Consider the following 25,140-nt stretch of genomic DNA (forward strand, 5'->3'; position numbering starts at 1 on the left):
AACGGATGTCGGATGAAGAAGTTATGAATTTTTAACGGATTTACCAGTCCCGGTCTGTTAAAAATAATAATATTAAAACTAAAGTCAAAATTAGCTGACGAAGTCTAAACGAAAGTTGTAGAGCATAATTTTACCTATGTGTGCATATAAAGAAGTCAAAAACGGAGCTCGTATGCGAAAGTTATGGATTTTAGAAGATTTGGGCATAATTTCCGAGGAATCTCGCAAGGATAAGGCCAATCTCGGTGAGTCACCCGCTGAGTCCGATGCGTGTCGCTTCCGGATTCGAACGAAGTCGCAGCCAATCGGCGTCCGACGCGCCTCGCTCTGTGTTGCGTCCGAACTTCGTACAGGTGGCCCTTCGCATGCGCATCGCGTGCCTTCGCCTCCTGCTTCCACCTTCCCTCGCTAACTCACCCCTTCTCGGCCGAACCCTCGCATCCTCTCCCCATAAATACAAGGCTTGCGAGCCTTCTCGGGTAATTTGGAGAAATTGCTATTTTTCACCCCTTTTCAATATTTTCACTACTTTGACAACCTCCGAAGCCCCGAAATCATTTCCAACACCTGAAACACGCCCCGAAGTTCCCGAGAAGCCCGAAAAATTTATCTTTTCGGTTTTGAAGCTCTACCTTCGTAGAGCCCGGTTTTCAATAAATCTTCCGGTTTTCAACAAAGGAAGTTATATTTAGAGCCGAAGTGCTGCCCAATTTACAATTTTAGCCCCCGGTTATTTCACGGTGAGTTTAATATATAGGAACAATTGTATTTCATGTGTTATATGTGCTATGTGTTTTTCATTGTTATTATTCCGGGTTATTTACCCGTATTATTTTATTCGCTATTTTACTAGCAAAGAAATACCTTTGACCATTTGATCAGTGAAAGGACTTAGATTCACATTGGTACTGGTATGTAGCCTCTGGCCATATAGAGCATGTTCCCATAAGAGAATGATTTCTATTCAATGGCATTGGCAGAAGGTTAGACAGGGCTGAAAGCCTGAAATCTACCAAAATGTTTAATCAGAAAGTGTATGTATTCTGTGCCATTTGGGCCGAAGCTTTATTGATGTATATCAAGTATGGAAATTGTTATGTCTCATTGATTGTATATCTTTGAATCAAATCAATGATTGATATGGAAAGTTTGTCACATGATTCACATATGCCCTTGTTGTTCCTTGTTCCTCTTTGCTTCTGCGATATTGAAGTATATATATGGCATAACGTTATATTGTATCTATTATTGAACTCACTAAGCGTCACCGCTTACCCTCTCAACGTTTAACAAATTTGTAGGAGATAAGTAACCAGTATAGTCATATATTGGCAGAAGGTTTAGAATAGTTGTAATATTACTTTTGTATTTAGGGATCATGTATGTACAAATGTATAGTATCCTGGGTAGTTGTGTAATATATAACACTTTGTAATAGTCAGTTTGTATCTAATCATCTGTAATCTCTTTATCAATGTAAAATATTGTTTTTATGAATATGCAAGTAGCAAGTTTTGGAGTAACTATATTGTCAAGTATGAAAGTTTGGGTCTTTCAGAAATACGAAAGTGAGGGTCTGTCAACGTTGGAGATGTTGGTGGCGATAGTGATGGTGGTGGTGCGGGTGTTGATGACGCGGTTGTTGTTGTTGGCAAGGACGTTGTTGATGAAGGTGGCAATAGTGTTGGTGGTGGTGTGGGACTTGATGACACGATTGTTGTTGTTAGCGAGGACGTTGCTAGTGAAGGTAATGGCGGTGGTGATTTTGCTGGTGATAAATATGCTCTTGCATTGTGTGCTACCCGTCCCGGGGCGTGAAAAAAAACTTTTAGTAGTTTGTTTCTTGTATTTTGGACATTTTGTATCTGGGCTTGATGTAGCTCTTAATTTACTTTGGCTTTGCTATTGTCTTTCTTTGTTGGTCTTATCTTTTTAATTTGGCTCTTAACACTTTTTATATTTCGTTGTGCTCTTTATGCCAAGCCATTAGATGTTCCATGTCGTTAATACCTTGAGTATTGCAGTTAGGAACCCTGAATGCAAGGGTTTTGCACTTGATGTTTGGTATCCAGAATTGGTATGCCAAGTCTGTGCTTAATATGGCGTGTGTTTGAACTTAATATACTAAACGTATTAAGCATTTGAATTCGATAAGCTAAGTATGAATTTTAGTATGCTAAGTGATTGGATTCGATACACTAAGTACGAAATTTAATACGCTAAGTATTTGGATTCGATACACTAAGTACGAAATTTAATACACTAAGTATTTGGATTCGATAAACTAAGTACGAAATTTAATATGCTATGTATTTGGGCTCGATACACTAAGTACGAAATTTCCAATCTATTGGATAATCCGCTCTTTTAATACACTAAGCATTCGAGCATTACAAGCGTGGGGCTTGCTGAGTATTGTGCATTTGAAGCACCGCCTCGAGCACTAAGCAAGGCTTATTTGGCTAGATACCTCCGTTTTCTGGCACCACTCTTCTGGTGTGATTGATCCTTTTTAAAAGTATAATTTACTTAAGTTCCTTGCGTTCCAAGGTCTTGGGATTTGCCTTCCCTCCATTGTTTCCAGGGCATATCCCCCATTTCGATTTGCTTCAATGATTTTGTACGGTCGTTCCCACACAGGACCTAGTTTACCCTGTGGTTGGGCCCGACTCACCTCGTTTCTTCTCATCACATATTCTCCTACTTTGAATGCTTTCTCTCTGACCCTTTGGTTATAGTATCTTTCAACTGTACGCTTGTAAGCGGACTGTCGCACGTTTGACATTTCCCGCCACTCTTTGAGGAGGTCCAAGTTTAACCTCAGGTCTTGAGAGTTGGCCTTTTCCTCGGTGTGGACCGTCCTCAATGTGCCTATTGTTACTTCCATTAGGAGCATCGCCTCTACTCCATATGTCAGGCTGAACAGAGTCTCCCATGTGCTTGTCCGTGGCATTGTTCTGTATGACCATAGCACCACTGGTATCTCCTTAGCCTAATTTCCTTTGGCCTTCTGTAGCCATTTCTTGATCCCGTTTATGATTGTTCGGTTGGATACTTTTGTCTTCCCATTCGACTATGGATGCGCTACCGACATACATCGTTGGTTGATTCCTTTGCTGGTGCACCATTCTCTGAACGGGTTCTCGGCGAACTGTAACACATTTTCGCTAACGAGTGTATTAGGTGTGTCGAACCTAGTCATGATGTTTTTTCACACAAATTTGATCATCTATCTACCGGATATGCATGCCAATGGTTCTGCCTCGATCCATTTCGTGAAATAGTCCACTGCAACCACCATGTATTTTAACCTTCCTGGGGTCTTCGGAAATGGTCCCACGATGTCTATCCCCCATTGATAGAACGGCTAAGGGCTATATATGTTAGACAGGGGAACCGAAGGATTTTCTTGGACTGGGGAGTATGCTTGACTTTCCTCGCACTTCCTTGTTAACTCCACCGTGTCTTGGTATGTGGTAGGCCAATAGATTCCCATTCGGAGTACCTTTCCTATTAGGGCCCGCACGCCCTCATGTGCGCCCACCTGGCCCGCATGCGCTTCCCGAAGCGCTTCTTTTCCTTTGGCTTTGTCCACGCACCTTAGCCAGGGGGTCGTGAATCCTTTCCGGTATAGCTCCCCGTTTACTGGTGCATAAGAGGTTGCCTTTATGCACACCCTTCTAGCCTCCTCATGATTATCTGGCAGAACACCTTGTTGTAAGTATTTGACCAGCAGGTTCATCCACGTGGGTCCGGCTGCTGTGAGGGTACTTACTTGTCGTTCATCTATGCTTCTTTCCTTGAGCACTTTGACCACGACTTTCTTTGACAAGTGATCGAAGCATGTTGATGCTAGCTTACTCAAGTCATCCATTCTTCTATTCTCACTTCTTGGTATCTGTTTGACCATGAACTCCTTGAAGGACTTGGTGAACTGTTTTACTATTTTGACGTATCTTTCCATCCTCTTGTCTCTTGTCTCAAAGCTCCCATTAATCTGGTTGGCGGCCATCCTTTAATCCGCCAACGCCGTCACAGCCTTCGCCCCTATTTGGCCAGGTGTAATCCAGCGAGTAAAGCTTCATATTCCGCCTCATTGTTTGAGGTGTGGAAATCGAACGAAGAACGTATGCGACCTCTTCTCCCTCCGGGCTAGTCAAAATTAGGCCTGCGCCTGAGCCATCCCTGCTAGATGTCCCGTTGGTGTACAATGTCCACCTTCGACAGTCTGTTGGGATTTCCTTACCGTTAGAATTCCTTCTTGAGCCTTGACTCCCCCTCTGGGGATTTCAAGCAGAAAATCTGCCAATGCTTGACCTTTGATACTTCTCCGCATGCGATAATTGATGTCTTGCTCACCCAGCTCAATTGCCCATTTTGCAAGTTGGCTTGATGTTTATGGCTTGAGCAATATTTGTTTGATCGAGCAGTTTGTCAGGACTTTAATCCGGTGCGCCTGGAAATAACGTCTCAACCGTCGTGCAACATAGATGAGCGCGAGTACCAGTTTTTCAAGTGTGGGGCAATTGAGATAGGGGCCTAGCATCACTCAACTGACAAAGTACACTGGCTTTTGTTCCCCTTTCCTTTCTATAAGTAACACGGATGATATGGCCTTGTTTGAGGTTGAAAGGTATACCTGTAGTGTCTCGCCTGGAATAGGACTAGCCAGAGTGGGCAACTTATGCAGGGCTTCTTTAATCTTCTGGGGGGGGGGGGGCGCCTCTGCCTTTGCTGTCCATTGAAAATTGTTTTTCTCAATACAACCCTTCAATGTGTGAAAAAGCGGCATTGCTTTGTCATCCAACTTTGAGATGAATCTACTGAGCGTGCTGATTTTCCAATCCAGGCCCTGCGCATCTCTCAATGTGTTTAGAGGTGGGGTTTCCATGAATTCATCTACCTTGATCGGGCTAGGCTGTATGCCGTGCCTGGTAACATAATATCCTAAGATCTGCCCTTCCTCTACCCCAAAGGTGCATTTACCTGGGTTCAATTTCATCTTTACTTTTTCCAGTGTTCTGAAAGTTTCTTCGACATCTTGCAACATTTTTGATTCGTTTGGACTTTTGATGACCATGTCATTGACATACACCTCGATGTTTCTTTCGATTTGGTTGAAGAATATTGAATCAACCAACCACCGATATGTTGCTCCTATGTTCTTTAATTGGAACGACATTTTGGTGTAGCAGAAAGTGCCATGGTCGGTGTAGAAAGCCGTCTTTTCCTCATATTCCCTGCTCATCAGGATCCGATGGTAACCTTTGTACGCGTCTAGGAAGCACTTTAGCCTAAATCCTTGCAATGATTCCACCTTCTGGTCGATCTCCGGATGGGGGTAACAGTCTTTAGGGCATGCCTTGTTTAGATCAGAGTAGTCAATGAACATGCACCATGACCCGTCATGCTTCCGTACCATGACAGGGTTAGCAATCCAAGTTGGGAAGACTGCTTCTCTCAAGATCCCTGCCTTTGCTAGATTATCTACTTCCATGTTAATTGCCCTGTTGCGATCCCCCCTTGAACTCTCTTCTTATGTTTGACTTCCTTTGTGCCTGGCATGATCATGAGTTTGTGCTCTTTGATTTTCCTGTCCACGCTAACCATGTCTGTGGGAGTCCATGCGAACACGTGTTTGTATTGTTTGAGTAGGTCGATGAGCGCCTTTCTGGTGCATCCTGGGAGGTTGCAGCCAATGTTGACTGGCTGGTCAGGGTATTCTTCATTAATCACCTCCTTTTCGTTTGTTTTTTCAACTCGTGCCTTCTTGGTTTCCCTCGTTATCTCAGTCGGTTGCATGACCGTAAATAATTGCAATTCTTTTGGTAGCGTGGTGATGACCATAGTTGGGCCCTCAGTAGTGTTGAACTTCACGATTCCATGCATTGTTGATGGGATCGCCCCCAGCTTGAGCAGAGCTGTCCTCCCTAGGATGATGTTGTGCTCTGCTTAGTGCCGAATTATGACAAAGTCGATCAAGACCGTTTTCCTTCGTTGTTTTTCGTGGTTGGTTAGTGTGAGAGGTAAGTGGATTGTGCCCAGTGGCCATAGAATATGTCCTATGGAACCTACTAACCTTCCTGTCGTGGGTCTCAGATTATCCTTCCACCCATCAGGGAGGAGACGGAAACAATGCTCGTACATTATGTCTGCCAAGCTGCCCGTGTCGATGTATACCCTGTGTGTGGTTACGTTTTTGATAGAGGCTTGGATTATGAGCGGGTTATCACCTCTCCAACCCTCCGATCTGGGATCTCTCGCTGAGAACGTAAGCCCTTGTATTGTAGCTGCAAGGTTTCTTGGTTCAACTTGTTCTTCTTGCCTGCCACTCTTGCTACGTATCATGAGTATCTCTCTGGGTTAAGCATTTTCTCTTGATGCGCCTTTGGCATTCTCAACATCGAACTTAGCGCGTAGGCTCCATGCTACTTCCACAAGGTTTCCCTTTAGTTGCTTCTCCTCCATTTCTTTCTTAAGAACTGAGCAGTTGGTGGTGTCATGCATTTTCCTCTTGTGGTATTCACAATACCGTCCTTTTGGTGTTTTCGTCGGCTGTGTCTTATCTGCCACCACATAGACGTCTGGTCAACGGCTCCACCTGTCGTCCCCGGCAAATGGTCTGAAGCGGCCTTGCATGCGTTTCCTCACCCAAAATGCCTGCTTACACCTGATACTTCCGTACGGGTTGGGCTATGACGCTTAGTCGTCATGGCATTTAGGTATGCTTGTTTTGTTGCTCCGTCCTCCTTCTGCCTCAAGTAACGCTCCACCTTTTCCTTTAGTTCATCTCTCGTCTACGATTTCTTGCCCATGAGCTTTTGTGACAGGGGGCCTGGTAAGAGTCCCCATGTGAAGGCCCCGGCTATCAGACCCTTGTCATGTCCTGGAACATCAAGTGTGGCGTTCGTAAACCTCGTGAAGTATTCTCTCATGCTTTTTCCCTCTTTCTGCTTGCATCCAATGATTGAATGAGAATCACCTTTATACCTTTGTAGTTGCATGAAATTCATGAGGAACAAATACTTGAGTTGGCCAAAATTGTATATGCTGCCTAGGCGGAGTGTTTTGAACCATGTGTCGGTGTTTCCATCAAGGGTTGTTGGGAAGTACGTGCACCAGAACCGCTCGTCTAATTTGAGTGATGTCATTGTCCATTCGTACGTATCTATGTGGCTGTCTGGGTTAGTGGTTCCGTTGTAGGTGTTGAGGTTGGGGAGTTTGGCTGTGTTTGGGATTTCATAGCCTAGCAATTCCTTGGCGAACGGGGATGTAACACTCCGTGATAGGCAATCTTGGTTTGGGATGGCTAACGGTCCTTGCATGTTATATTGGTGGAAAGTGTTGTGTGGTTTCGCGCTTAGATGGCGATAGAAAGCATGGTAGCCTGGGTTTGGGCCATAGAAAGCCTGTTGCTGGAATGGTAATTGAAGCGAGTGGTTGGGAGGTATGGGTTGATGTTGGGTAGGAGGGTTGTTTACTGGAGATGGCTGTCGGTAGGCGATGGTTGTAATGATGGGTTCGCCCCATGTACTTGTTGCAGAGTAGAAGGCAGATGGTGAGGTTACCATGTTTTGCACGAGTGGCGGCAATGTGAGCGTCGGGTGGGCGCTCATCAGTGTCTGGCCCGTCATTGGTATCTGGGGTGACGGCTGGACGCTTGGGACTTGGTTTACCGATAATGTCGCTTAAGAGGTTGGTAGCTGGTGTTGTGTTATCGGCATGAAGAATTATGGCATTTGGGATACTATAGATTGTGTCGCAACCGGTTGGAGTGGATATTGTTACCGTAGAATTTCTGTATAATTTCCTTCAACCACAACTTCTCTATCGGCCGTCATAGGTGGCGGTGTTTCATCCAACGGCGTCATTGACCGGATGAGACTAGTTTGGTTTCCTCCGTCTCCATCGTTGCCATCAAATGCCATTGTTTATGTGAAACGGTGCTTTTAGCTTCGTTCTTCGTCACACGAACGGATGGCGCCAAATGATGTGACCTTGCTCCGATTCTTTCTCTAGCTCCACTGATGAATTCTGAATTCCTCCTACAAGATCACAAGAAATAAAAGCCATCGGCCGTTTCCCGGGAGGAGGCTCCTGGAAAGACGCTCCGATGGTCAAGTCAACTAAGGTTTAAGGGTTTATGTGTGTATATTGCTTGGAGAGGACAACTTACTTACTGAGGTCGTGATCGTACCCTTTTATACTTAGCGACCCTGCTCGTCCGTATGAGGCAGGATCGCTTTGGGGGGACAAGGACAGAGGCGTTGATTGGAGGATTGTGCGCCTCTTTTTTTTAGAGCGTTATCATTGGCTCCGGCGGTAATTCCCTGATCATTTGCCTTGTCGCCTAACCGTATCCATTGTATTGGTATTGGGAGCGTCCCTGGAGGGCGCGAGCCTTTCGCTCGAGCGCCCTACTCTTTAGGGGTGCCAGCAGTCGCTGAGCCCGCTGAGCCTGTCTTGACGGGTGCGTCAGGCTCCTTGGCCAGATGTGACTCTTTCGTGCCAGCTTAGGCACGTTATCATAGACCATAGCAGATAATGACATCACAAATAAAACACATAATCGTTTCATTAATGATAACTTTTTAGTACATAATGCATGAAAATTGACCTTTGAAAGGTTTACAGTACATAGAGAATAAAAATCGGACAACATAACGACCCCGCGAGTAGTGTAATCACTTAAATGTAGGGTCGATCCTACATACATAATGGGAAGAGAAAGGGTTGGATGAGCCCTACACACGATGAGTGGTCACGGGTGGTGCCTGTGATGAGGTAGAAGCGCCCTGATATTTAGCTAATCAGCGCTTAGCGACTTGCACCCTCGTCTCCAACGTAGCTTGCCGCTCCTAAAACTCCTTCACAAGGTCCTGCGTGCACCTCTCTGCACGCTCCACTACGGATCTCATCTCGATCATTTGGTTAGCGGTCACCTGTGCCTGATCTCTAATGCCCCTAGTCCCTCGAAGCATAATGGTAAGAGCGTGATCCGTCGGGCCTCCGTGTTAGAGATTGTAGAAACCTCTCTCCATGCCGAATGGTAGGTGCTAGCCCTGGTGTTAGCTCCACCTCCTCAATATCTAGGGACCAAGGGGGCATAGGCCCATTGTAGCCCATCTGGTTTGTCGACACTCTTGCCATGTAGGGTGGGTTGATGACTTCGGACTCTGCGTCTGAGTCACCCTCATCTTCCTCGTCGTCCTCATCGATATCCTCGTCGAGTTCCTCTTCTTTAAACTCCTCTTCAATCTCTTCTAGATAATCTTCGGGATCCTCCTCAATCCAACCTCCATTCCCCTGATTGGGGAAGTACGGGTCTCTAGGAAGGTGGAAGCCAGCCATAGTGTCTACACGAGAATATATAAGTGCGAGAAAATAGATAGAATGTTAAAATACTCCAATAGTATTTTATGTCTTTTTGTTTTGTTCTCAAACCATTTTGATTTATAGTTAATGAGTTTTAGATTTGTTGCCCACCTTGACCATCCTATACACATGTTGGTCGTATCTCGAATAAATATAGTTGACCAGGCTATATTTACCCTAGATATGATTACACAACTGTCTAAGTTTAGTCACAGTGTCCAACTCTTTTTATTGTTTTCTTATATTCATGTACGTGTGTACACTTGGTAAAATATTTATATTTTTAAAGTATAATTTTAGTCAGAGTGTTTTAGTCCATTTGTATTTATAGTTGTATATCTTGTATGGTTAGATATACTAGTTCACTATAAACAATGCTCTGATACCAATCTGTCACACTGCCGAACCGAGACGATGGAAACGTCTGGGGGTGGATGACTTCATCTTGTAATATCATATCAACTGAATATAATTGAAAACATAGCAACCAACATCATACATTACATATATCAACATACATTGTTTACTGAATTGTATTTGTTCACAACTTTACACAAAAGTGACAATAAATATGATGTTCCAAAAATGTAGTAATATCCAAAATAACATTGCCCGAGTACCTGCTCACTGAGTCCCTAAGAATACAAGTCATTTTGAAAAGCGTCAACATAGAATGTTGGTGAGTTCATAAGCATATTTGTAAGAAAACTTTGTAATATCTTTGTTTGTAGTAATTTGTAAACTCCAGAAAATCCAATATTTTCTATAAAAGTAATTTGTGAGTCTCGTTCCAAATCGTGTATAATTGCATGCATGTTCTTTATGTTTCCTTGTTTGTAATTGTAAAGAGAGTGTCCCCAGAAAATCCTATATTTTCTGTTATACGAATAGTTGTAGTCTTAAACCATAAGACTGGAGTTAGTGTCCAAAATAAGTGCAGCGTAGTTTATATTTTTTTGAAAACATGTAGAGTGTGTATTCTTGTAAATTCAAAATAATATTATTATTCCTTATGTGAGTCGTTACAACCATACTTGATGTGACTGAATGCTTGTCATGACGTTCTTCAGGCGTTGGTTTCGGTAAGATATTTGTCACCCTAGACTGGCCCGTCTAGCTGTAGTGAACAACTCATGTGTGGGGGTGTCAACCCCGTATAGATCTATACACAATTACCTCGCTCTCCCTCCAGGAGACTCTGGCAGGACTTATGGTATACACTAGGTAGGTACGGTGAAGGAGTGTCTCACAAGAGCCTTAACAAAGTTTACGTGAATTTATCGAATAATGCATATGACATTCTTAGTGTAAATTTATGACAACAACTTTATGACACACGTTTTACGGCTTTATGACATACAAATTATAACTTGTTCTTTTAACAGTTTCATGATGGGCAGATTATGACGCGAACATTTTTCTGTCGTAATAATTCTGTTTGTATACATTTTTGGAATAAATTATTTATAACACCTTTTATAACTAATCATTAATGAACTTGTCCATTTGTAAAATATGTTGTGAAACTTAGTATAAAGCTCTAAGTTTTTAACCATAACATGAGTATAACATATTACGACTACTTTATTATAAAAATTATTTTTAACAAAATAGACAAATTTTGTAGTTTGTTCAACACCTCAAACTTTACTTTAAGAGTTTTGTAACACAACTTATTTTATTTTGTTTTGAACTCCAAATAATTCGCCATTTTTGCCAAAACACACAAATAAGTTATTAACATACACTTTTATGATTTTTAGCACACTTTAAGGACCTTTCTAGTTGAAAACTTGTTCACTCTTCAACTCAAAACTATGATGCAAAAATTATCCAAAATATAACTAATTCTAGCAGCATAAACCTCATAAATCATGAGTTTATGGTGGTTTTGTATGAAATAAACAACATTTCAGCCACAATATGTAAGATGCCTAAGATAGACTTCAGGTTCATGCAAATACCCAAAGGTTAAACACATTACACATTGGTCCATACAATTACCCAATGGTTAAATGATATTTTTGACTTGTATCCCCCCCCCCCCCCAAAGAGTATAAAAATATGAAAATAGTGGGGTATGAAGTCAATTTGAGAATTTTCGAGATGTAGAAGAAGAAGAAGAAGAAGGATTTTCGAGCCTAGCTTGTTCTCCTGGTAAGATTTTTGAAATGGTGGTGCTTAGGGTTCATATACACAAAAATAAGAGTGTAAGAGGAATGATCTTAGTATAAACTTGAAATTAAACACCATGAGTTTGACATGGACTTACCAAGAAGCCTTGAATCGATGTTTGATGATGATGAACTCGAAAATTCTTGAGAGATCAATGGAAGTCTTGAGAAGGAAATGAGATGAGAGCAAAATTTGGAAATGAATGTGGAGAGAGGGGAGAGGGTCGGACGATTCAAGATAAAAAAGGAAGGGAGGAAAAGAGTTGACTTATGGAGGGGGTGATAGGATGGTGCATGGAGATTTGGTGGTCACTACATTGTTGCATGTTGAATAATTGTGAGGTGACATGCAACATTATCCTTCTTTTTTTTGTATAGGCCAACCGAACCAAGGAGGTTCTCACCTAATTGGTGGCCCAAAATAGAGGTGTTCGATTTTTAGCTTGGCCCACAAGAGTTTTTAGCCCACTAATATTCTATGCAAGGTTTTTGGTCTAATTAATGGGTTTTCGGCCCTAAGAAAACCAATTAGAAGCTTCCGGCCCAATGGGAGGCCTAATAGTGGTTTTCGGCCCACTAATACTCAATAAAAAGGTCTTTGGCCCACTATAGAGCCCAATAGAAGTTTTCGGCCCATTAGGGCTCAAATATGGGATTTCGGCCCAAAAAGACCAATGGAAGAGGTTATCGGCCCAATAAAGAAGTCTTGGTCCAATAAGGGATTTGGGCCGAGAATCCTTGAGCTTAGGCCCAAAATTGATTGGACTTAGCTTATTGGATCGAATTTTGGATTTACATGAGGTTGTTTCGGCTTGAATCACATTTTATGAACGTGACACTTAATAGTATTGAAGTTTGAATTTCACTAAAAGAGATAGTACAAGCTTACATGGAGGAATTGCCTCTTACAAGGATAAAAATCTTAACCTTAATTTGCTATTTGTGACACTAATGTCGGCCCATTACTACTGCTATGTAGGGTGCTAGTTGTCTTTGTGATACTTGCAAGGAAGACCCGGGGGTAGCTCGTGGCATTTGTATGAAATACCATGGGGGTAGCCTATGGCACTTGGATGCCAGACCATGGGGGCAACCTATGACATTTAAAGGAAATACCATAGGGGTAGCACATGTCACTTGGATGTCAGACTATCGGGGTAGCCTATAGCATTTCAAGGAAAAGACCATGAGAGTAGCCTATGGAAAATGTATGTATGATATGTGGTATTTTGCGGAACTCACTAAGTTTTGTGCTTACAGTTTATTTTTATGGTTTCAGGTACTTTTGTTTCTAAAAGGAAGGGCCTGACTTGATCGCACCGCATCCCCCAGATTTTTTCCGCATTGGCAATTAATGATGTTACTCTGGTGTTTAAATGATATAATCACTTTGATTGGTTTTGGAACGAATCGTTTGTATGATTTATTGTTTTAAAAAAAAAATTACTTTGGATTTTGGGTATGTTACAAACACCTTACTAAATCTAGCATAAACATCATTCTCGTAAGTGATCAATCAATATTATGACTTGAATTACTGACAATCTTATTTATACTTTCATAATAATGACTATGAATATAAATATAAGTTACACTTAAAAACTAGTAAGTGTAGCTTAACTTACAAGAATTTCTAGCGAAAACTAAGAAGATCGCAGGCAAGACTTTGTCCCAAAAGCTTTTATTCTTCGGGCCTTCTGATGCCTTAGAGTCTTTATAGAGTGAAGCTCCCTAGATTCTAGAAAATCCCCAGAAAGGTCAGCATTAGAGATATAGAGATAATAGATGATTTGTGTGTGGAAATAAGAGGGGTTTGGAGGCTATTTATAAATACTTTGGAAGGGGCATACCGCGCCTTAGGTATGTAGCAGGGGTGGCTTTCAGACATGGCACGTGGCGTGATGTGGGTGGTGTTATGTTGCCCTAGCCAGCTAAAATCACGCATCTTCAAAAATTCCTATTTTTTGCATACGAACTCTGTTTTTCAACGTTCTTTATATCAATGCATAGGTATTTTCGACAAATCGTCACCCCGTTAAAATTTAACAGGCTAAGGAAATTACACTGCAAAAGACCGTGTAAAATTCATAACTTCCTTGTACGAGCTCCGTTCTTGACATTCTCTATATTGACGAAATCGTATTTACGAGATCTTCAACTTTCGTTTATATTATTTGGCTAACACTCGACCGATTTTAATTTCGACTTATGTGTCACACATTGTTGTACTTAAACTTCAAAAAATCGTAACTTGCTCATACAAAGTCAGATTTAGACGTTCTTTATACATATGAAATCGTCATCACGGCTACTACAACTTTTATCAAGACTATTTATCCTAAATAGTCATCTATCAATGCCTAAATACATAAAACGCTTTAAGGTGAGTAATCATGTATGTTCCTATCTTGATAGTTGGTAATTAACCATGTTATTATATGATTATGTTTGAATTGTGAGATAAACAGTTACAACGATACGGATAATGAAACCTGACGAAACTATTACCAATAATGATGATATATTAGCAACGATGATCAACCGAGAGACTAAGTTATTTGAGTATTAGCTATGAGGTATTCACAATACCGTCCTTTTGGTGTTTTCGTCGGCTGTGTCTTATCTGCCACCACATAGACGTCTGGTCAACGGCTCCACCTGTCGTCCCCGGCAAATGGTCTGAAGCGGCCTTGCATGCGTTTCCTCACCCAAAATGCCTGCTTACACCTGATACTTCCGTACGGGTTGGGCTATGACGCTTAGTCGTCATGGCATTTAGGTATGCTTGTTTTGTTGCTCCGTCCTCCTTCTGCCTCAAGTAACGCTCCACCTTTTCCTTTAGTTCATCTCTCGTCTACGATTTCTTGCCCATGAGCTTTTGTGACAGGGGGCCTGGTAAGAGTCCCCATGTGAAGGCCCCGGCTATCAGACCCTTGTCATGTCCTGGAACATCAAGTGTGGCGTTCGTAAACCTCGTGAAGTATTCTCTCATGCTTTTTCCCTCTTTCTGCTTGCATCCAATGATTGAATGAGAATCACCTTTATACCTTTGTAGTTGCATGAAATTCATGAGGAACAAATACTTGAGTTGCCAAAATTGTATATGCTGCCTAGGCGGAGTGTTTTGAACCATGTGTCGGTGTTTCCATCAAGGGTTGTTGGGAAGTACGTGCACCAGAACCGCTCGTCTAATTTGAGTGATGTCATTGTCCATTCGTACGTATCTATGTGGCTGTCTGGGTTAGTGGTTCCGTTGTAGGTGTTGAGGTTGGGGAGTTTGGCTGTGTTTGGGATTTCATAGCCTAGCAATTCCTTGGCGAACGGGGATGTAACACTCCGTGATAGGCAATCTTGGTTTGGGATGGCTAACGGTCCTTGCATGTTATATTGGTGGAAAGTGTTGTGTGGTTTCGCGCTTAGATGGCGATAGAAAGCATGGTAGCCTGGGTTTGGGCCATAGAAAGCCTGTTGCTGGAATGGTAATTGAAGCGAGTGGTTGGGAGGTATGGGTTGATGTTGGGTAGGAGGGTTGTTTACTGGAGATGGCTGTCGGTAGGCGATGGTTGTAATGATGGGTTCGCCCCATGTACTTGTTGCAGAGTAGAAGGCAGATGGTGAGGTTACCATGTTTTGCACGAGTGGCGGCAATGTGAGCGTCGGGTGGGCGCTCATCAGTGTCTGGCCCGTCATTGGTATCTGGGGTGACGGCTGGACGCTTGGGACTTGGTTTACCGATAATGTCGCTTAAGAGGTTGGTAGCTGGTGTTGTGTTATCGGCATGAAGAATTATGGCATTTGGGATACTATAGATTGTGTCGCAACCGGTTGGAGTGGATATTGTTACCGTAGAATTTCTGTATAATTTCCTTCAACCACAGCTTCTCTATCGGCCGTCATAGGTGGCGGTGTTTCATCCAACGGCGTCATTGACCGGATGAGACTAGTTTGGTTTCCTCCGTCTCCATCGTTGCCATCAAATGCCATTGTTTATGTGAAACGGTGCTTTTAGCTTCGTTCTTCGTCACACGAACGGATGGCGCCAAATGATGTGACCTTGCTCCGATTCTTTCTCTAGCTCCACTGATGAATTCTGAATTCCTCCTACAAGATCACAAGAAATAAAAGCCATCGGCCGTTTCCCGGGAGGAGGCTCCTGGAAAGACGCTCCGATGGTCAAGTCAACTAAGGTTTAAGGGTTTATGTGTGTATATTGCTTGGAGAGGACAACTTACTTACTGAGGTCGTGATCGTACCCTTTTATACTTAGCGACCCTGCTCGTCCGTATGAGGCAGGATCGCTTTGGGGGGACAAGGACAGAGGCGTTGATTGGAGGATTGTGCGCCTCTTTTTTTTAGAGCGTTATCATTGGCTCCGGCGGTAATTCCCTGATCATTTGCCTTGTCGCCTGACCGTATCCATTGTATTGGTATTGGGAGCGTCCCTGGAGGGCGCGAGCCTTTCGCTCGAGCGCCCTACTCTTTAGGGGTGCCAGCGGTCGCTGAGCCCGCTGAGCCTGTCTTGACGGGTGCGTCAGGCTCCTTGGCCAGATGTGACTCTTTCGTGCCAGCTTAGGCACGTTATCATAGACCATAGCAGATAATGACATCACAAATAAAACACATAATCGTTTCATTAATGATAACTTTTTAGTACATAATGCATGAAAATTGACCTTTGAAAGGTTTACAGTACATAGAGAATAAAAATCGGACAACATAACGACCCCGCGAGTAGTGTAATCACTTAAATGTAGGGTCGATCCTACATACATAATGGGAAGAGAAAGGGTTGGATGAGCCCTACACACGATGAGTGGTCACGGGTGGTGCCTGTGATGAGGTAGAAGCGCCCTGATATTTAGCTAATCAGCGCTTAGCGACTTGCACCCTCGTCTCCAACGTAGCTTGCCGCTCCTAAAACTCCTTCACAAGGTCCTGCGTGCACCTCTCTGCACGCTCCACTACGGATCTCATCTCGATCATTTGGTTAGCGGTCACCTGTGCCTGATCTCTAATGCCCCTAGTCCCTCGAAGCATAATGGTAAGAGCGTGATCCGTCGGGCCTCCGTGTTAGAGATTATAGAAACCTCTCTCCATGCCGAATGGTAGGTGCTAGCCCTGGTGTTAGCTCCACCTCCTCAATATCTAGGGACCAAGGGGGCATAGGCCCATTGTAGCCCATCTGGTTTGTCGACACTCTTGCCATGTAGGGTGGGTTGATGACTTCGGACTCTGCGTCTGAGTCACCCTCATCTTCCTCGTCGTCCTCATCGATATCCTCGTCGAGTTCCTCTTCTTTAAACTCCTCTTCAATCTCTTCTAGATAATCTTCGGGATCCTCCTCAATCCAACCTCCATTCCCCTGATTGGGGAAGTACGGGTCTCTAGGAAGGTGGAAGCCAGCCATAGTGTCTACACGAGAATATATAAGTGCGAGAAAATAGATAGAATGTTAAAATACTCCAATAGTATTTTATGTCTTTTTGTTTTGTTCTCAAACCATTTTGATTTATAGTTAATGAGTTTTAGATTTGTTGCCCACCTTGACCATCCTATACACATGTTGGTCGTATCTCGAATAAATATAGTTGACCAGGCTATATTTACCCTAGATATGATTACACAACTGTCTAAGTTTAGTCACAGTGTCCAACTCTTTTTATTGTTTTCTTATATTCATGTACGTGTGTACACTTGGTAAAATATTTATATTTTTAAAGTATAATTTTAGTCAGAGTGTTTTAGTCCATTTGTATTTATAGTTGTATATCTTGTATGGTTAGATATACTAGTTCACTATAAACAATGCTCTGATACCAATCTGTCACACTGCCGAACCGAGACGATGGAAACGTCTGGGGGTGGATGACTTCATCTTGTAATATCATATCAACTGAATATAATTGAAAACATAGCAACCAACATCATACATTACATATATCAACATACATTGTTTACTGAATTGTATTTGTTCACAACTTTACACAAAAGTGACAATAAATATGATGTTCCAAAAATGTAGTAATATCCAAAATAACATTGCCCGAGTACCTGCTCACTGAGTCCCTAAGAATACAAGTCATTTTGAAAAGCGTCAACATAGAATGTTGGTGAGTTCATAAGCATATTTGTAAGAAAACTTTGTAATATCTTTGTTTGTAGTAATTTGTAAACTCCAGAAAATCCAATATTTTCTATAAAAGTAATTTGTGAGTCTCGTTCCAAATCGTGTATAATTGCATGCATGTTCTTTATGTTTCCTTGTTTGTAATTGTAAAGAGAGTGTCCCCAGAAAATCCTATATTTTCTGTTATACGAATAGTTGTAGTCTTAAACCATAAGACTGGAGTTAGTGTCCAAAATAAGTGCAGCGTAGTTTATATTTTTTTGAAAACATGTAGAGTGTGTATTCTTGTAAATTCAAAATAATATTATTATTCCTTATGTGAGTCGTTACAACCATACTTGATGTGACTGAATGCTTGTCATGACGTTCTTCAGGCGTTGGTTTCGGTAAGATATTTGTCACCCTAGACTGGCCCGTCTAGCTGTAGTGAACAACTCATGTGTGGGGGTGTCAACCCCGTATAGATCTATACACAATTACCTCGCTCTCCCTCCAGGAGACTCTGGCAGGACTTATGGTATACACTAGGTAGGTACGGTGAAGGAGTGTCTCACAAGAGCCTTAACAAAGTTTACGTGAATTTATCGAATAATGCATATGACATTCTTAGTGTAAATTTATGACAACAACTTTATGACACACGTTTTACGGCTTTATGACATACAAATTATAACTTGTTCTTTTAACAGTTTCATGATGGGCAGATTATGACGCGAACATTTTTCTGTCGTAATAATTCTGTTTGTATACATTTTTGGAATAAATTATTTATAACACCTTTTATAACTAATCATTAATGAACTTGTCCATTTGTAAAATATGTTGTGAAACTTAGTATAAAGCTCTAAGTTTTTAACCATAACATGAGTATAACATATTACGACTACTTTATTATAAAAATTATTTTTAACAAAATAGACAAATTTTGTAGTTTGTTCAACACCTCAAACTTTACTTTAAGAGTTTTGTAACACAACTTATTTTATTTTGTTTTGAACTCCAAATAATTCGCCATTTTTGCCAAAACACACAAATAAGTTATTAACATACACTTTTATGATTTTTAGCACACTTTAAGGACCTTTCTAGTTGAAAACTTGTTCACTCTTCAACTCAAAACTATGATGCAAAAATTATCCAAAATATAACTAATTCTAGCAGCATAAACCTCATAAATCATGAGTTTATGGTGGTTTTGTATGAAATAAACAACATTTCAGCCACAATATGTAAGATGCCTAAGATAGACTTCAGGTTCATGCAAATACCCAAAGGTTAAACACATTACACATTGGTCCATACAATTACCCAATGGTTAAATGATATTTTTGACTTGTATCCCCCCCCCCCCCAAAGAGTATAAAAATATGAAAATAGTGGGGTATGAAGTCAATTTGAGAATTTTCGAGATGTAGAAGAAGAAGAAGAAGAAGGATTTTCGAGCCTAGCTTGTTCTCCTGGTAAGATTTTTGAAATGGTGGTGCTTAGGGTTCATATACACAAAAATAAGAGTGTAAGAGGAATGATCTTAGTATAAACTTGAAATTAAACACCATGAGTTTGACATGGACTTACCAAGAAGCCTTGAATCGATGTTTGATGATGATGAACTCGAAAATTCTTGAGAGATCAATGGAAGTCTTGAGAAGGAAATGAGATGAGAGCAAAATTTGGAAATGAATGTGGAGAGAGGGGAGAGGGTCGGACGATTCAAGATAAAAAAGGAAGGGAGGAAAAGAGTTGACTTATGGAGGGGGTGATAGGATGGTGCATGGAGATTTGGTGGTCACTACATTGTTGCATGTTGAATAATTGTGAGGTGACATGCAACATTATCCTTCTTTTTTTTGTATAGGCCAACCGAACCAAGGAGGTTCTCACCTAATTGGTGGCCCAAAATAGAGGTGTTCGATTTTTAGCTTGGCCCACAAGAGTTTTTAGCCCACTAATATTCTATGCAAGGTTTTTGGTCTAATTAATGGGTTTTCGGCCCTAAGAAAACCAATTAGAAGCTTCCGGCCCAATGGGAGGCCTAATAGTGGTTTTCGGCCCACTAATACTCAATAAAAAGGTCTTTGGCCCACTATAGAGCCCAATAGAAGTTTTCGGCCCATTAGGGCTCAAATATGGGATTTCGGCCCAAAAAGACCAATGGAAGAGGTTATCGGCCCAATAAAGAAGTCTTGGTCCAATAAGGGATTTGGGCCGAGAATCCTTGAGCTTAGGCCCAAAATTGATTGGACTTAGCTTATTGGATCGAATTTTGGATTTACATGAGGTTGTTTCGGCTTGAATCACATTTTATGAACGTGACACTTAATAGTATTGAAGTTTGAATTTCACTAAAAGAGATAGTACAAGCTTACATGGAGGAATTGCCTCTTACAAGGATAAAAATCTTAACCTTAATTTGCTATTTGTGACACTAATGTCGGCCCATTACTACTGCTATGTAGGGTGCTAGTTGTCTTTGTGATACTTGCAAGGAAGACCCGGGGGTAGCTCGTGGCATTTGTATGAAATACCATGGGGGTAGCCTATGGCACTTGGATGCCAGACCATGGGGGCAACCTATGACATTTAAAGGAAATACCATAGGGGTAGCACATGTCACTTGGATGTCAGACTATCGGGGTAGCCTATAGCATTTCAAGGAAAAGACCATGAGAGTAGCCTATGGAAAATGTATGTATGATATGTGGTATTTTGCGGAACTCACTAAGTTTTGTGCTTACAGTTTATTTTTATGGTTTCAGGTACTTTTGTTTCTAAAAGGAAGGGCCTGACTTGATCGCACCGCATCCCCCAGATTTTTTCCGCATTGGCAATTAATGATGTTACTCTGGTGTTTAAATGATATAATCACTTTGATTGGTTTTGGAACGAATCGTTTGTATGATTTATTGTTTTAAAAAAAAAATTACTTTGGATTTTGGGTATGTTACAAACACCTTACTAAATCTAGCATAAACATCATTCTCGTAAGTGATCAATCAATATTATGACTTGAATTACTGACAATCTTATTTATACTTTCATAATAATGACTATGAATATAAATATAAGTTACACTTAAAAACTAGTAAGTGTAGCTTAACTTACAAGAATTTCTAGCGAAAACTAAGAAGATCGCAGGCAAGACTTTGTCCCAAAAGCTTTTATTCTTCGGGCCTTCTGATGCCTTAGAGTCTTTATAGAGTGAAGCTCCCTAGATTCTAGAAAATCCCCAGAAAGGTCAGCATTAGAGATATAGAGATAATAGATGATTTGTGTGTGGAAATAAGAGGGGTTTGGAGGCTATTTATAAATACTTTGGAAGGGGCATACCGCGCCTTAGGTATGTAGCAGGGGTGGCTTTCAGACATGGCACGTGGCGTGATGTGGGTGGTGTTATGTTGCCCTAGCCAGCTAAAATCACGCATCTTCAAAAATTCCTATTTTTTGCATACGAACTCTGTTTTTCAACGTTCTTTATATCAATGCATAGGTATTTTCGACAAATCGTCACCCCGTTAAAATTTAACAGGCTAAGGAAATTACACTGCAAAAGACCGTGTAAAATTCATAACTTCCTTGTACGAGCTCCGTTCTTGACATTCTCTATATTGACGAAATCGTATTTACGAGATCTTCAACTTTCGTTTATATTATTTGGCTAACACTCGACCGATTTTAATTTCGACTTATGTGTCACACATTGTTGTACTTAAACTTCAAAAAATCGTAACTTGCTCATACAAAGTCAGATTTAGACGTTCTTTATACATATGAAATCGTCATCACGGCTACTACAACTTTTATCAAGACTATTTATCCTAAATAGTCATCTATCAATGCCTAAATACATAAAACGCTTTAAGGTGAGTAATCATGTATGTTCCTATCTTGATAGTTGGTAATTAACCATGTTATTATATGATTATGTTTGAATTGTGAGATAAACAGTTACAACGATACGGATAATGAAACCTGACGAAACTATTACCAATAATGATGATATATTAGCAACGATGATCAACCGAGAGACTAAGTTATTTGAGTATTAGCTATGAGGTAATTATGACGATCCATTAACGACAACATGTTGCTGTTAAAGTCTTTTGTGCCTGCTAATATTTTGATTTGTTGTTGTGTATATTTGTTATTATATTAATTGAAGTGTTTATAATTTTTTTTCAATCAAAAGTATATGATTTTAAGCCCTTATTATGTTTATTTACAATTTAATTAGATTTTAATAAAAATTATTTGTTTCTCAAAATTTCAAAATTGTTGATCTCATTTTGAAATTTTCTCTATAAAATGACTTTTATGGATTCATAATAATTATTCAATACTTGTTGGTTATTTTAATAAAAAAAACAATTTTTTATATTATTTTATATAAATATATTTCAAACTTTTTTAACATTTCAGTTAATTTTTAGATTTTTTAAGTTATATTTTTTTCTATAAAATATTGTATAGTAAAGAGTTTCACTTCGATTTTAGTAATCTGTTAAATTAATCGTTTGAAAAATCATATTACACAATTTAATAAAATACAAAAAGTCCCTCATTTTTAACCGATATAAAATGCATTATATGCTCACCTTGGCCCTTGCATTACGTCAAGGTAAAATTTTAAAGGTTCTGTGCCCTATATTTCTATCCCTCTATTCTCTTTCAAAATCATGGGTCGATTAGGGTTTGTTCCCCGCCGCCATTGACATGATCTTTGCCAAAATTGTAGCCCTTGTCCCGTGAACGTGCTTTTTTTTTTTTTTTTTTTTTTCCGCATCCCAGCAACCGAATCAGCTTCTATTTACATTTCTCTGTGATCTCTTTCAAATTCTTATTCAATTCTGCAAAAAGGAAATCGCTGATTAATTGACATGTATATATCGTTTTCGATGGATTTAGCTGATGAGATACCGAAGGTGGTTTTTTGCACTAGGGTTTGAAGTTCTTCAGCCGCAATTTCCCTGTTTAAAAGGTATGATTTATTGTTTTTACTAATTTGAACAAGTATTGGTGATTGTTAGTATAAGTTTTGAAGATTGAAGTTAGACTTTAAATTAGATAGACCTCATGTTTAACAGTTGGATATGTCATGCATTTATTCTAAAATTAGTTTAGACCAACGAAACCAAAAAAATACGTCACCACCAATCAATATGAAATATATAGTTTGAATATCGGTCAAAAAAGTAATAAAATAAGAACTCATATTCAATTTCTTAACTGCGACAAGGACACTGAATCAGATTTATATATTTTTTAATAATTTTCAAAAGATAGTTTTATTATACATGACAATGCATTTGTTTGTGATATGTTTTTTTTACCATTACATGAAAACTAATATTTGTAAATATCATAGAACGGCTTGAAAAGGTAACAAGTATGTACAATCAATTTAAAAGAATTGCATAAAAACAAAAATGTAAAATGAAGAAATTTTAAAACCATGGATAAAAACAAATTATCAAAACCATTTCTTCAAAAACAAAGTTGTGAAAAATAAATATGATAGCAGTTGTAAAATAAAAAAACTAGTTTTTCAACCAAATTTTTGCAAAAACTTTATTTCAAAAATTCAAAAGGTGAATTTTGTTATGTAAACAGTTGTAAACAGTGCATATTATAGGCATTCATTGTTATTTATTTCATAACTCATTAAAACTATTTCTCAGTCCACTATGTCGACATTGTCATCCTCTCGCGTTGCCCCCTCGGCTGATGAGTCCGACTATGTCACCGTTGTCCCTTGACGTGATCCCCCGCCTCTGTGGAAAAAGACCCCTTGGAAGACACGAAAGACACGGGAGACTCGGTGGAGATTAGTAGCGACAACGCCCTGAGTCAGCAATGCGAGACATAGCTTGCATCAGTGTTTCGTATCCAACACACTGTGAGGAAGAACGTCTCTAGGCCCGTGGGGATGTCATCCGATGGAGCAGGACCTAGTAGGGTAGGACCTAGCATGGCAGGACCGAGAGCACCCCACCACATCGAGTAATTGAGATACCTGTCAGGCAGGCAGGTATGACCCTAGGAGTCCCGAAGAATGCAGTGGATGGCAGCGGACCTACGTCAGAGTCTCACAGTGATAGTTGGGCATCAGGAGGTTTTGGATGTAGTGACGACAGGAATGGGCATCCTATTTCAACATGTGATAGAGGCTACCGATATTGCTAGAGCTGCCAGGTGAGTGACACGTCGTGCAATGACCGCATGTTATGTGTTCGGATGGCTGCTACTGATCATGGTGTGAATGTTTCTTGTTGGTATAGCGATTCGTATTTGGTTATGATTTCAATATTTTATTTTATCATGTAATAAAAACCTATGTGGGATGTCTTTTAGGAGAAACATTAAAACTTTGTTTTGGGAATGATGTATTGTTTTGGTATGAAAACTATTTCGAATTGTCATGAAAAAGATTATTTTATGTTTGAAAACTTTTACTCTCGTAGTAAAAGTTAAAGTTTTCAAACATAAAATAATGTTTTGGAAACTCTTTGATAATATTTTGGTTTTTAAGAGTTTAAAACACCTTTAAATGTGTTGATTATCCTCAATTAATATTACAAAAATCTAGAAAATAATATCCAAAATTGTCTTAATCACATGAGTTATAAAATTTCACTATTTCAGAAAAATTGTTACTAATTAATATAAAACCAATATTTGAACAAAAATTAGGTGTTTCTCTATATGTAGAATTTAGTATATTAACATTAGATTTCGACATAGAAACTCACCAACGTGTGTTTGATGTCGTAGGATCCCGATACTAAGGCGTTGGTGTATCCCGAGGCACCACTTGTAGCAACTTGAAACATTGTGAGTATTCACGACTCCTCTTATTTCCAGTTTTTATGTTTTGGGATGGAAAAACATTTTCGAAAAACTATTTATTGATCGTTGTATTTAAATTGAAGTGTATTAAACTTGATTGTTATATTTTGCTATGTATGTTGCAACTTGAAACATGAGACCTTATCGTCTTAAGTCTTTTCCACTTTAGTCCAACCGTTAACTCTTTGAGCCAAAGGTCATTAGGGATAACACTTTTAGGAATTGACAACTCCTCACTCGCCTGATTGCTTGAGTGCATGATACCATATTCATCAATGAAACGATAAACATAGATCTTGATAGGGCATCAGTCATAGGCTTGGTTGGGAACTCATTGTTTGCTCATATACATACAAACTTGTTTATTAATTATAGCAATGAACTTTGTTTCTCATTATAGCAATGTACTTGTATTTATGGTAACTTTTATACCAAATCTTGATTTAGTAAACTTATGAACTCACCAACTATTTTCATAGTTGACCCTCGTTTTATATGCTTTTTAAGGAAATAATTAGTAAGTGGATATTAAGACTCCTCATCATAGAGCATGTCGAATCGTGTGGAAGTTATTTTATGAATTTAATTTTTGAATAATGGTATTTTGGGAAACTTGTATTT

General features: G+C 40.0%; 1 long non-coding RNA gene across 1 annotated transcript; it reads left to right on the forward strand.

Annotated features, from left to right (window-relative positions):
* Positions 1-22,297: 22,297 nt before the first annotated feature.
* On the forward strand, positions 22,298-24,079 carry LOC145098283 (uncharacterized). Its single transcript, XR_013704551.1, has 2 exons — positions 22,298-22,651; positions 23,352-24,079. It is a non-coding gene; the product is annotated as an uncharacterized LOC145098283 (long non-coding RNA).
* The last annotated feature ends 1,061 nt before the right edge of the window (positions 24,080-25,140 follow it).

This window comes from Lactuca serriola, chromosome 1 (genome assembly GCF_051521515.1).
Source record: "Lactuca serriola cultivar US96UC23 chromosome 1, Lser_US96UC23_V15, whole genome shotgun sequence".
NCBI classification, from domain to species: Eukaryota; Viridiplantae; Streptophyta; class Magnoliopsida; order Asterales; family Asteraceae; genus Lactuca; species Lactuca serriola.